The sequence below is a fragment of the Astatotilapia calliptera genome, chromosome 16, assembly GCF_900246225.1.
Source record: "Astatotilapia calliptera chromosome 16, fAstCal1.2, whole genome shotgun sequence".
NCBI classification, from domain to species: Eukaryota; Metazoa; Chordata; class Actinopteri; order Cichliformes; family Cichlidae; genus Astatotilapia; species Astatotilapia calliptera.
In genome coordinates, this window is record NC_039317.1 from 23,415,433 (window position 1) to 23,427,870 (window position 12,438).

General features: G+C 36.3%; 1 protein-coding gene across 1 annotated transcript in view; it reads right to left on the reverse strand.

Moving 5' to 3' along the window:
• The window catches only part of map2 (microtubule-associated protein 2), a 103,433-nt gene that overhangs the window by 67,891 nt on the left and 23,104 nt on the right, over nt 1-12,438 (reverse strand). Inside the window, exon 2 of the mRNA XM_026144297.1 lies at nt 6,587-6,639. The gene's annotated coding sequence lies outside the window, so the exon portion shown is untranslated. The remainder of the gene's footprint in view (nt 1-6,586; nt 6,640-12,438) is intronic.

The following is a 12,438-nucleotide window of genomic DNA, read 5'->3' on the forward strand; positions in this document are numbered from 1 at the left end:
GTCTTAACTTTAATGCTGTCATATTCAGATCTATATATATATATATATATATATATATATATATATATATATATATATATATATATATATATATATATATATATATATTATCTGCTTTAAAGCCTGAATTCAAACACAATACCTATTTGCTTTATTTTCGAGACTTAATTAGAAGTGCTGGTGTCAGGTGGCAGACAACAACGTTTTTATGGTAATTCAATAAGCAACAAATGTTTTACCAGCATCCACATACATCTAATGTATTAATTAGATATAATTGTAAGGAAACACGGTGATGTGCACAACCACTGTTCAAAACGGAAGTGACAATATGACTTGTAATAAAAATTAAACACTGAATTGTTCATGTTACCTATACCATTCAACTTTTTGCAGTCCTAAAAGGCACACTGACATCATACTGTAGACACCGATCAAAAAAAAAAAAAAAAAAAATCAACATGTTTTGACTGAACAACAACGCGGCTCCATGGTGTAACCTAACACATGTGGTTTGGACGTGCAAATCCCTGAGGGTTGCATCAGAAAGGGCATTGAGTGTAAATGTCTGTGTCAAATCACAAATATGCAGATCCATCTGTCAATGTGACCTCTTACAAATAAGAGAGCTTAAATAGTTGTTCTATCTTACTGAACAATGGCATATAAATAAAAAAAATAATAATCTTATTCATCACATTTTAGACAGCTAGATTTGAAGGATGGGTGTGATTTTTGATGCTATGACTGATTGGAAGCAGATTGATTCATTTTCCTAATTTAACTAAAAAAAATTACTTTAAATTGAATTTTACTCAGATTTGAGGTCAGTGACTCTGACTGAACAGATGTGTGAACAGTTTCAATTCCTCTTACGGGGACAGAGACCAAACATCTCAAGACTTTATCTGTGACCCATTAAACCACACATGGTTTATTATAACAGCATGTCATATGACTTATGTGACCATAAAACTGCACAGAGTAGTGCAGATAAATATGTCATTTCATTTGCTCCTAAAATAAAATGTTTAGAAATGTTCAGACAAGATCCTTTCAACGCCAGTCTTTCCATGTAGGAAGCAATTTTCTTTCGTGGCCAAACTGTTACCATAAAATAAAGCATAAAAACAACTATCTATCAAATTTAAACTTTCTGGATTCTAAAAACCGCAACCAACACAGTTCTGGTAGTAATTTACAAAGGCACCACAAAGTGCACAAAAACAAAGAAAACACAAATTTTTTCGTGCAGAATATCTCATCCTTTCATTTATGTGCATTTCATAACAATTCTTGTTAATATGGATGAGCACCCTGACAACAAAAGAAAGAAATGAAGATAAAGAGAGCTGAGAACACGAAAGTGGAAATCCAGAATGAGTAAATTAGATATGAAGAGAAGAAAAGATGAAAAGATGCAGGGGAGAGGTAGACAAGGAAAGAAAATAAAAGAGTCTAGCCTTAGGAATGGAGGGAGTCTGGGCCATTACGTCACTGCTGCAGTGGCTGACAATACCAACATTACATTCTCTCCCTGTCTACAGTAACCTCCACTCACAACATATTGCTACAGACTTCATCAATTCTTTATCATAACTATTAAGGTTGCTGATTCTAAGTGACTAATTTAACATTAATTTAATTAACATTAAAATCAAATGAAAGGCCATTATTACTTTTTCAAATGTTATGTTATGTAGCTTTACATTATTATATATGTGGCCTTTGTTAAGTGAGTTCACTACTGGTTGTTCCCTAGACCTTAGTAAGCCAAATCCTGGACTTTATAAAGGTTCCAGCACTTCTTGTGCTCTGTATCGATCAAAAGCTGATCCATATCTCTGCAGTTGTTGTGGTAATCCTGATGCGGGCGAGTTTTTAATATTTTTGTTCAACTTTGTGACACACAACTGAGAATGTTTCCCTTATAAAACATAATATGTAAGTGAAACATTCTCTGGTAAGGATTGCCTGACTTTCTGGTTTAGCCACCAAATTGTGATGGAGCAAAGGAGAAAGTAGAGACTAAACAAACGAGAGAAGGTCAAACAGACCTGCTGGGAAATGCCACTAACGTTTTCCCTCATGGTGACAGCAGGGAAAGCGAGACGTGCAGAAGGGTTGCATGTTTTCACATCAGGTGTTCTCATTGTGTTTGAACATACACGGAAACTGACAAACATTACCCTGCTCAGCCATACTGATTGTTGTCTGTGTGTGTGTGTGTGTGTGTGTGTGTGTGTGTGTGTGTGTGTGTGTGTGTGTGTGTGTGTGTTTCTAGAAGAGAGTGCAAGAGGAAGTGAGAAACACTAACGTAGACCCTGGAGCTGAATGATTATTATTGATTGAACGGCTATGAATATTGTAGAAACAGCAGCATTAAAGGTGGCAGTGAAAATTGTCACCTGTAGCCAGTTAGAGTGAATAAATAATTAAATATGAGTCTCACTGGTGTGTTGTCAGTAAGGAGAAAACTGCTTAGAGCAAAGGTTCACAAGTTTGTTACATACAGTGGTTTTATGCTTTAAATGTCCTGGTTTTTACAAATGTGACTGCATTGTAGGTTCAATTTTACACAGACAAAAAAAAAAAAAAAAAGCAATTTCCCACTAATGTATATTCAATAGCCCACAATAACAAGGTGCATGGTACAAAGTAGAATAACAACTTTTAAAAATCCGGGATGAGGATTATGTTTAGGCTCTCTCTGTATGTGGCATCATTTATCCTTCTCTTAATATCCACGGGTTTCTTTGGTCAGTGGGCAGCAGTCCTACCAAGGTGGTTCACATAATGCCGGTTTTGTTGGATAGCAAATGTAAAACATATTTTCACTTTGGCATCATGGGTTATGGATGGGAAAGTTAATCTTTTTAAAAAATGAAATCAACTCAATAACACATCAAGGCTCGCAAAATTTCAAAATCTCTGGTAGCCCTTTGGGAAGGCATTCTTCAGTTTTTGGTAGCCCAAAATAAATTTAAGTAGCCCGAATAAAGAAGAAAGCAATTTTTTTAATGTTTTGTTTCCATTACAATATTATATTGTAATGGAAACAAAAATTAATCAAAAAAATTGTTAAAATAAAAATCACAACAACTGTATAAAAATTACAATCATCAACTCAAATACTTGGTTCAAATGGAACAGAGATTTCTATTAACTTGTAAGAACTGTGTAGAACATGAATCAGTCTGTGTCAGATCCTGAATCTGAAATTTCCACTGAAGTCACGGGTAAGAAGTAAGTGAAACCAAGGCCATTTGCTTTTTGAAGTTTGCAAAGACTGCTAAATTTTGCCAATGGTTGTTCACTCTTTGCAATATAGCACGCTGTTCTAAACAGCTTTTTCAGGAGTTCTTGTTGTGCTTGGTTTATTTTTAGTATGTTTTTTGCAATTGCTGTTTGTTCTGGGAAAGATACTGCAGACTGGGCAATAATACATTTCTTGCATTTCTCATGGGTTGTAATGGGGTCTTTCTTAAAATTACTAGTCCCAGTAACAAAGGCGCTTGTCGACTCAGAAATCAAATGAAACTCACAACACACCTGGCAGAACATCATGTTATTTAGCTTGTCATATTCCAGCCACAGAAATTCTTTTGTCCATGAAACCAAAAAAAGCTGCGCTTTGTTTTTGCCTCATAGTCTGATTTGTCATAACTTTTCCGTTTTGTGGTAAGCTTTTCTTTGGCTGCCCCTTCTTCACCCTGACCTGTCTTATTTGGCTGAGCAGAACTAAAATACCAGCGTAAATCCTGCTGCTTTTATACACGTACTTACATAACGGTCAGCGATTCTTTGCGCACTCAACCTCTCACATGTTTACGCTTGCTGCGAGAGATTTCACTTGTCATGTTTGAATAGTAAGCTAATGAGTGATAAGACGATGTCAGAGGAATTGGTGCGCAATTAATCGTCACTCACCAATCAGTGCTGCTGCTCTCTACACACCTTTCGCGCAATCACAAAATGAAAGTGAAAGCAAAAAACAAGCGCAAATTCAAACGCGATTTCAATATGTCACATATTGACAGTGGCTCACCGATGCCAATGACATAATTACTCAGCTACATTGGCGAAAGAATGCAAAAGCATAGACATATATTTTCCTTCCTATGATAGCCCGACGGGCAGGGCTGAGTTAGTTTTTGGTAGCCCGACTGGAAAAATCGCTAGCCCCGGGACGTTGGGCTAGCGATTTTGCGAGCCCTGCAAATAAAGTGTTCAAAAACAGAAGAGGCCTGAATGCTGTAATTTCACTATATTTGACAGGGTGGCAGTAACCGACTGATGACCAGTGACAACAAAGACTCTGTTTGTGTAACATTTAAAAAAACAACAACTATGTCATCTTTTTCAGTTGTATTTTTTCCTAATATCTTTGAAACTGATTCAAAATACATCAATTTAACTTCAAGACACACTGCATAAGAACACTTTGATGTTTGATCATTTGATAACAGTTATCTAGCATTTTTTTTATTTTAAAAAACCTTTATTTGCTGGTTGTCTTGAACTGACAGTGATGATAAGCCTTGAGCAAAGCGAGTTATTGCTCTTAGTATCTGGCATGACAGTGTCTTGTTGGTGTGCTGGTAGTCTTTAGCTGCCAAACATAGGGCAGTGTAAAAAAAATACATGTTAGTACATCCAGTAGTGTGAGCTACACTTGTTTGTGCTTGTCATGTTCTTGGTCCTAGAGCATAGCCTCTAAGATGAAGAAAACAGAAGTAATCATAGACAACGAACTGCAGTGAATTGAAAGAGCACTAAAAACATGTTTAAAACGATGAAAATCACTGAGCACTGTTCAGTACAGCCAATGTTTTCTGGAATTTGGACTCCACTATAGTTCTCTATGTTTAACCAATTAGCAAACTATGAATTAGTGAATTTTAATGCATATTTTAAGTTTACAATTTTGAAAGAAATAATGTAAATAATTTTTAAAACTAATAAAACCCCCAAACATTTATTTTGAATACCTATTTAGCCAAAATACTTGAAAATTTTGGCAAAAATTTGGATTAAAAATTTAATAATTTCTTTAAGAAATTACTTCTCTGCCATTGTTGCTATTGTTGTGTGATAGGGTCAAATTGTAGTATTGTATTGTAGTGTTAAATCATTAATCTCTGATATTGATGTGTTGCTTCTGAAATGTTAAATAGTCAAGTTAAAGCTAGTGAACAGCTGGGATATACAGTATGGAAGCTTCATTACACCACTGAAATAATTACTACATCAAAATGACTTCAATTATATATATACATATATATATACATATATATATACATATATACATATATATATATATATATATATATATACATATACATATATATATATATACATATACATATACATATATATACATATATATATATATATATATACATATACATATATATATATATATATATATACATATACATATATATACATATATATATATATATATATATATACATATACATATATATATATATATATATATATATATATATATATATATATATATATATATACATATATATATATATATACACACACACACACACACACACACACATACACATACATACACACACACGCATTGTTTTTAAAATCACAAAGGAAAGCTGAAGTGTCTCTGGGACATGATAACTTGACGGACAAGCTGCGGAAGTGACAGAAAGCAAAACATGCAAAGGATTACACTGAGATTCGAAACAGACAGTGAAATGCAGGTGATGTGTGTCTATTTGATTCATGTTTGCTACTGTTAGCTTGTGATGTTTGCAGCTGTTTCATCACATCATTATCTCCCAAAAACACTTCCATTTTCTTTCATAATTTTTTTCTTTTGGCTTTTGCAGCATTTTTCTATTTACTTATTTTTTCCTAAGTAGTGCATTTGACCTCTCAGGGCCACCGTAGCTATACTGCTTCATCCAAAACTGGATAAAAAAGATAAAAGCTGAGGTTGGTGATTTCATCATTTATTTTTCTTCCAACTTTTCAATTAGTGGCATCCAATTGGATACCAGTTGACAACACTTGAAAGCAGAAGTAATTTTTGACAATCAGAGTGAATCTGCAGTGTCTTCATTAGTTGGGATAATGCACGTTTCCAATCTGCACATTAACCACGTGAAAGTCATACTGCCTTTCTGGGACCGTCTAGACATGTCCACACACACACACACACACACACACAAAGCACTAATCACACAGTTGTTTCAGGCACATGCTCTCAGACATACTGAACAAATGACAGATACACAATGCATGTTGTTATACTTTCACAGACTGCTGGATTCATCATAAAAACAATACCTTCACAAATTCAGGTACACATACACAAACAATTCCCCAGCATGACAAGGTGGCTCAAAAGGAGAAAGAAGTGAAACAAGAGAAAAACATTTGTTTTTTTCTGTTACTGGTCTGAAACAGCAATTGTGTCCATATGAAACAGGCACAGTGACGCAGCATCTTTGCAGCAACACCCAAAAGCATATGCGGTGGAGACAGAGAGGAAGAGACAGAGGCTGAGATGACAACACAAAGAGAAAGGGGGAGAGATTGAGAAGCTCACCTGGCTAGATGAAATGTTGTTCGAGGCTCACAAGAAAGGATAACATCCGAGACCTGAAAGGATGAGGGAGGATAAGGGGAAAGAACAGTAGTGGGGGGAGAAAAAGAGGGAGGAAGGGAGAGAGGGAGGAGGGAGATTAGATTAGGCTGCCAGTACTTTGGGTGTGCAGTGGCAGGTGGCACCTCCGTTAACACAAACACACACACACACACACACACACACACCATCATCACTACATCTTAGGGACAGATGGAAAGGAAAGGGGAGAAGTATAGGTGAGAAAATTGCTGAGCCTGCACAGGAGTGAAAGAGATGAAAAGACAGTAAAAAAAACGAAGGCCCCATCAGGGTGTGTGTGCCTGTTGATGCCACATCTGCAGCCACAAAGACTAGCAGCTATGTCTGCCTCCCTGTTTTCTACTTCTTAAAGATACACACAACCTGCAGTTCCATTTGCAGACACACAAAAATTAGCTTTAGTCTGACATGCACAGTCCAAACATACCAGAACACCAGGACATTACAGGCTACTGTGGGTATCTTCGGAAAAGGGCAATGAGTTAAGAGCAATGAATAGCACTACGCTAGCAACAGACTGCATAAACCATCAGTATCAAAATACTTCCTACTAGTAGACAAAGATTGGCAGAAAATCCGATCTGTAATCCGATTACTATTGCAAAAAAAAAAAAAAAAAAAAAAAAAAAAAGGTGATTAGATTACTGTTACTTTCCTGTAAAAATAATAAAACAAGATTTAAAAACAGATTTTTTCATTTGATTCAATTTTATATGATGGATTTTGCAGAAAAAATAGAATTGGGCTGAAAGGTTTGTTGTTTCATAACATATTTAGGTTGTTTATCATGTTTTTAAAAAGTAACTAAGTAATAAAGTAATGAATTACTTTTGAAAATAAGTAATCAGTAAAGTAACTGGATTACTTTTTGGAGAAGTAATTAGTAATTAGTAACTAATTACTATTTTCAAGTAACTTGACCAAAACTTCTAGTAGAAATACACTATGTTGTCAGAAATATGAAGAATGGGTCGCTCTCAGCTCAGTGAATTTCAACATCGAAACGTGATAGCAAGCCACCTGTCCAACAAGTGCAGTTGTGAAATTTCCTTGGTACTAAATATTCCACAGTCAATTGTTAGTGGTATTATAATAAACTGGAAGCAATCGGGAACAAAACCTCAGCCACAGAGTGGTAGGCCATGTAAGAGATCAACAACTTTCTACATCGAGTCCATCGCTAAAGACCTCCAAACTTCTTGAGATAATCTGAAGACTATATGAACAATGTGTAGAGAGCCATGGAATGAGTTTCCATGGCTGAGCAGCTACAATCAAGCCTTACATCGCCAAGTGCAATGCAAAGCGTTGGATGCAGTGGCGTAAAGCACCCCACCACTGGCCTCTAGAGCAGTTCAGATGGAGATCACACTTCCCATCTGGCAATCTGATAGACAAGTCTGTGTTTGGCAGTGCCAAGACAATGATATGTGTCTGACTCCATTGTTTATGTGTAAAGTTTGGTGGTGGGGGATTATGGTGTGGGGTTGTTCTTCAGGATTTAAGCTCGGCCCCTTAGTTCCAGTGAAGGTAACTCTTAATATTTCAGCATACCACGATATTTTCGACAATTTCATGTCTCCAACTTTGTGAGAAGAGTTTGGGGATGGGCTCTTCTCGTTCCAATATGACTGCACACCAGAGCACAAAGCAAGGTCAATAAAGACATCAATGAGCAAGTTTGGTGTGGAAGAAATTGACTGGCCTGCACAGAGTACTGACCTCAACCCCACAAAACACCAAACCATAAATGTGTTTCAGGAAGAATGGGCAAAAATTCCCATAAACAAAATCCTACACCTTGTGGAAAACCTCCCAAGAAGAGTTGAAGCCGTTATAGTTGCAAAGGGTGGGTCATCATCATATTAAACCCTGTAGATTAAGAACGGAATGTCATTTAAATTCCTATGTGTGAAGGCAGATAAGCGAATACTTTTTGAAATATAGTGTTTCAAATATTCTATCCCTTTTGATGAATTTTCTTTACAAATTGCTTCATTCTCATTAGTGATCTGGAAATAAGGTGTCAGAAGTCATTCATTTTATTTATTTTATAAAGTACTCTTGCAAACCATTTCCTTTCCTTGTCTTATCTTATTGCTGGAGCCCTACACGCTTAAATGATTATCAGCTATGATGCAGCTAAGTGAAATCTATTTTTAAGGTCAAATCATCACAGTTTCTGTGGTAAAAAGCATGTAAAATTATCGAAGAACATACATTTTTACAAACCCAGTCTCAAAATCACCTGACACCTAACTACCTGACATAATGAAGAGCAACATTAATGCCAGGAGGCAGTGGTGACAAGCTGTTAAGCAAAGACACTAAAAATCCGATCTTCTTGTGACCAAAATAAAGAATATGTATGGTAGAAGTATAATACTGCTGTACATTTGGAAAAACCATCAAACAGCTTTTTCCTTTCCACTTTATACCCGCTTGCCATCCCTTAAAAGATGAGTATTTGGCTTAAAGTGCTGACTAAGAGTCTAATTGGAAAATAATGACTCAGCAACAGCCCTACCAAAGTCCCTTCATTGAATTCATCACGCTCCTGTTAACAGTCAGGGCAGTGAGCTGTAGAGAAAAAACTCATCTTAAAAACTTGCATTCTCATTCATCACGTCATTACATTAATTTCAGCCATTATATAATACTGCAAAGACGCATCTCCAGAAACTCTATAATGTAAAGAAATGCTGTTTATGAATTCCCTGCTGCAGACTGTTCACAGGTTATCACGAATAACTTTGTACTGTCAGACATAGATTACACATCACTGATTCCTTCACTTCTGGAGTATTAAATCCATGTCCAGAAAAATTAAAAAGGGATCTTACTACCCACCCCCATACCTGAACTGGACCATCTCCAGACATCTGCTGTGCCACGATATTCTGCCCATGAATGGAACACAACTGGAAAAGGTTCAAAAGCTCCTGATTAACGTACGACAGTAAAAAGACGGCAGTGTTTATACTCTTGCCGCTGAATGGGCCGAAAGGGAGAATAGCTTTCAGGAGAAAGACCTTCATCAGAAGGATTCAGATATTTCTTAGAAAATTCCTTAGAAAATGCAGCTTTTGCACAAAACATATCCAGGAGTATTCCTGAATGAATTTCCAAATATGGCTGAGAGAGGGAAAAAACTATTCTACTCCCACATTTGGAGAATTCATATCCTTACTCCTAAAGTTTCAATCTAGTGTAGTCTTCCTTTCAACACCTTTTGGCATAAGCTCCCCTAAACAAGCTAAAGGTGCGATTCTATAACCATGTGCTTTGGCTCATGAGTCACTTGATACCTCAAACATAGAGGTGATGTTCAATGTAATATCCAAAAGAAATTTGACTATGTTATTCATATCACAACAAAAAACAACCAGACAACAAAATATAAACAATACATGAAAATCAGCATTGCAGCAGATTTCAGTCACAAATTTAATCTACTGATTCATTTTCTTTTAGCTAATAGATTTTTTTTAAATTCTGAAAAACAATGTTTATATTTATCTCCCTCTTTTATGGAGATTATTTAATTACACCAATTCCAAAACTTACACCAATGACCCCCCCCCCCCCTTTTTTTTTTTACTGTGCCCTAAAATACAGTTAAGTTCCTCTCTCTCACTCTCAGACTCAGAGACACACACATACATATGGTACATCAGTCCCTTAACTAATTAAAAGAGAATTCTCTGATGTTGTGCTTTTGCAATTGCGAATAATTCTTACCCCAGTGGCTGTAGAGCAACCATAAAGCTGCACCCACAGCAACAACTACGTGCTCTGGTATGTCCACTGAGGATCACTCAACTTTTGCAAAAACAAAGCTCCATGTCATTTGAATTTTATAATGTGTAGGTCAGTGTAATATTAGCAATTATGGAAGAAAATATGTGACTTTGCTATACTTCAAAAGTTAAAAAAAAATCTTTTCAGCATTAAAGATGAGTCTGGACTTCTTCATTTGTTTCCTTGCTGGTAGCTGTAGTTGCATTTGTATATGTGTGTGAGTATATTTCTGTGTTTACACAACGTTATTTTGTTACAATATACCATCTACTTGCCCACTTTGGCTGAAGTGGCTACGACATTTTTCGACATTAAGAGGCTGAGAAGAAATGTCACAGTTGTGTGCGTTAAATATAAGGCATTTCAATAGTTAGTGTAAATATCTGTGACCATTAAAAAATATTATTTACTGATTTGCCAAATCTGAAAGATGACTTTCAGACTGAAAGATGTGCCCAAGGACAACAGCTCAACATAAAGAGGAAGCTGGAGGTTTGAGAGACAACAAAAAGATGGAGATAGGCAGGGTTTTTTTTATAGCTAATCTCCCTTTTTTAATCAAAATTATGAATGTGTTAAAGCTGTCACGAAAACAGCTATGGCATGCCATTCTTAGTTATTCACTTGTACTTATAATGCTAACTTCTCAAATCCCTGTCATGCAGTAGGCGTGTCAGTCAAACCCGTCAGCCAGCATTTATTCAGTGTCTGCGCTTGTTTCACAGCTTTATCCAACTAATGCCAGTCTGCATCTGGTCACAAATGAAAGCTTAACAAACAACTTCTCATGAACACAACAGTCCCTTCCATTATCACACAGTCTCTGACTGAATTTCCATCATCATTTAAAACGCCCTGTAATCAGTCACAAGCAATAAGACTTAAATCGCTTCACTTTTTACCTTCAGTGGGAAATGGCTCCAACAAGCGTTCAAATTGTATTATTTCCCAAAGCAACACTTACAAATAAACCGTATGTAAAAGCATCATAACTGAATGTTGTGAAGCTGTATGACCTGCAAGACATCCAACTTCATCATTTATTGGTGCCTTTTCTCTGTACCTTGGTTCAAGTTCCAGGTCAAAACCACAGTTTTATCAATTAAAAAACAAAGAAATGCACTGCAGGCTTCACCTGTAAGCTTCCTTTAAATGCTCCACTCTAAAGCAGACATTGTGTTTGTGTATGCTATGAGCTACAACCACAACAGGTTACTTGCAGGATGTGTGTTGGATCTGCCTGTGTGTGTGCTTTCAGAGGCCCAGAAAATCTCTCGTGGCCCAGGTGCAAAATAACTATGAATCACCATCACATCAAAACCGAGACAGCCAAACAGTCCCCAACAAAGGGAATTAGAAGTTGTCTTGGGGACTAAATTTAGCCAGTAACTCTGTAGCTGCCAAACATCATTTCCTTTTATTGGAACTGATGACAGGTATATTTCAGCCTGGAAGAAATGCCCACTTAGGACAAGTTAATTCCCTGAAAAGGAAGAAAAAAACAAAACAAAGGAATAAACTATGATGTGATGAGATTAGATTTAAGCAACAAAAAAAGAGAATACATGCAAATTTGATCTAGTTCTGGTTTGCATCTTCAAAATACCTGAATTGAGTTAACAGCTATTATAGGAGGACATCGACATCCTCAAGGTCTTTTTCTTCCTGTAAATGACAGGCAGTTTTGTTTATAGTGCATCATTTTGATGCATTATAAACAAAACCTGTACAACTGTCTGTGACCGTCCTCAACTGTAATGACAAATAACACAAAGATCACTACAGCCACCACTGATACTTCATTTATTACACCACAATCCCTGTAGCTTCATTTTCACTCAATCAATCTGGCTTGGTATCTAGTTAGTTACATCCCTAACTGTGTTGTGGTAAACATGGATTAATCTACCAAGTCAAAACTCCCATGCAAACAGACAGCTCCACTGATGGGAACAGACTCTGGTCTCTTAGAA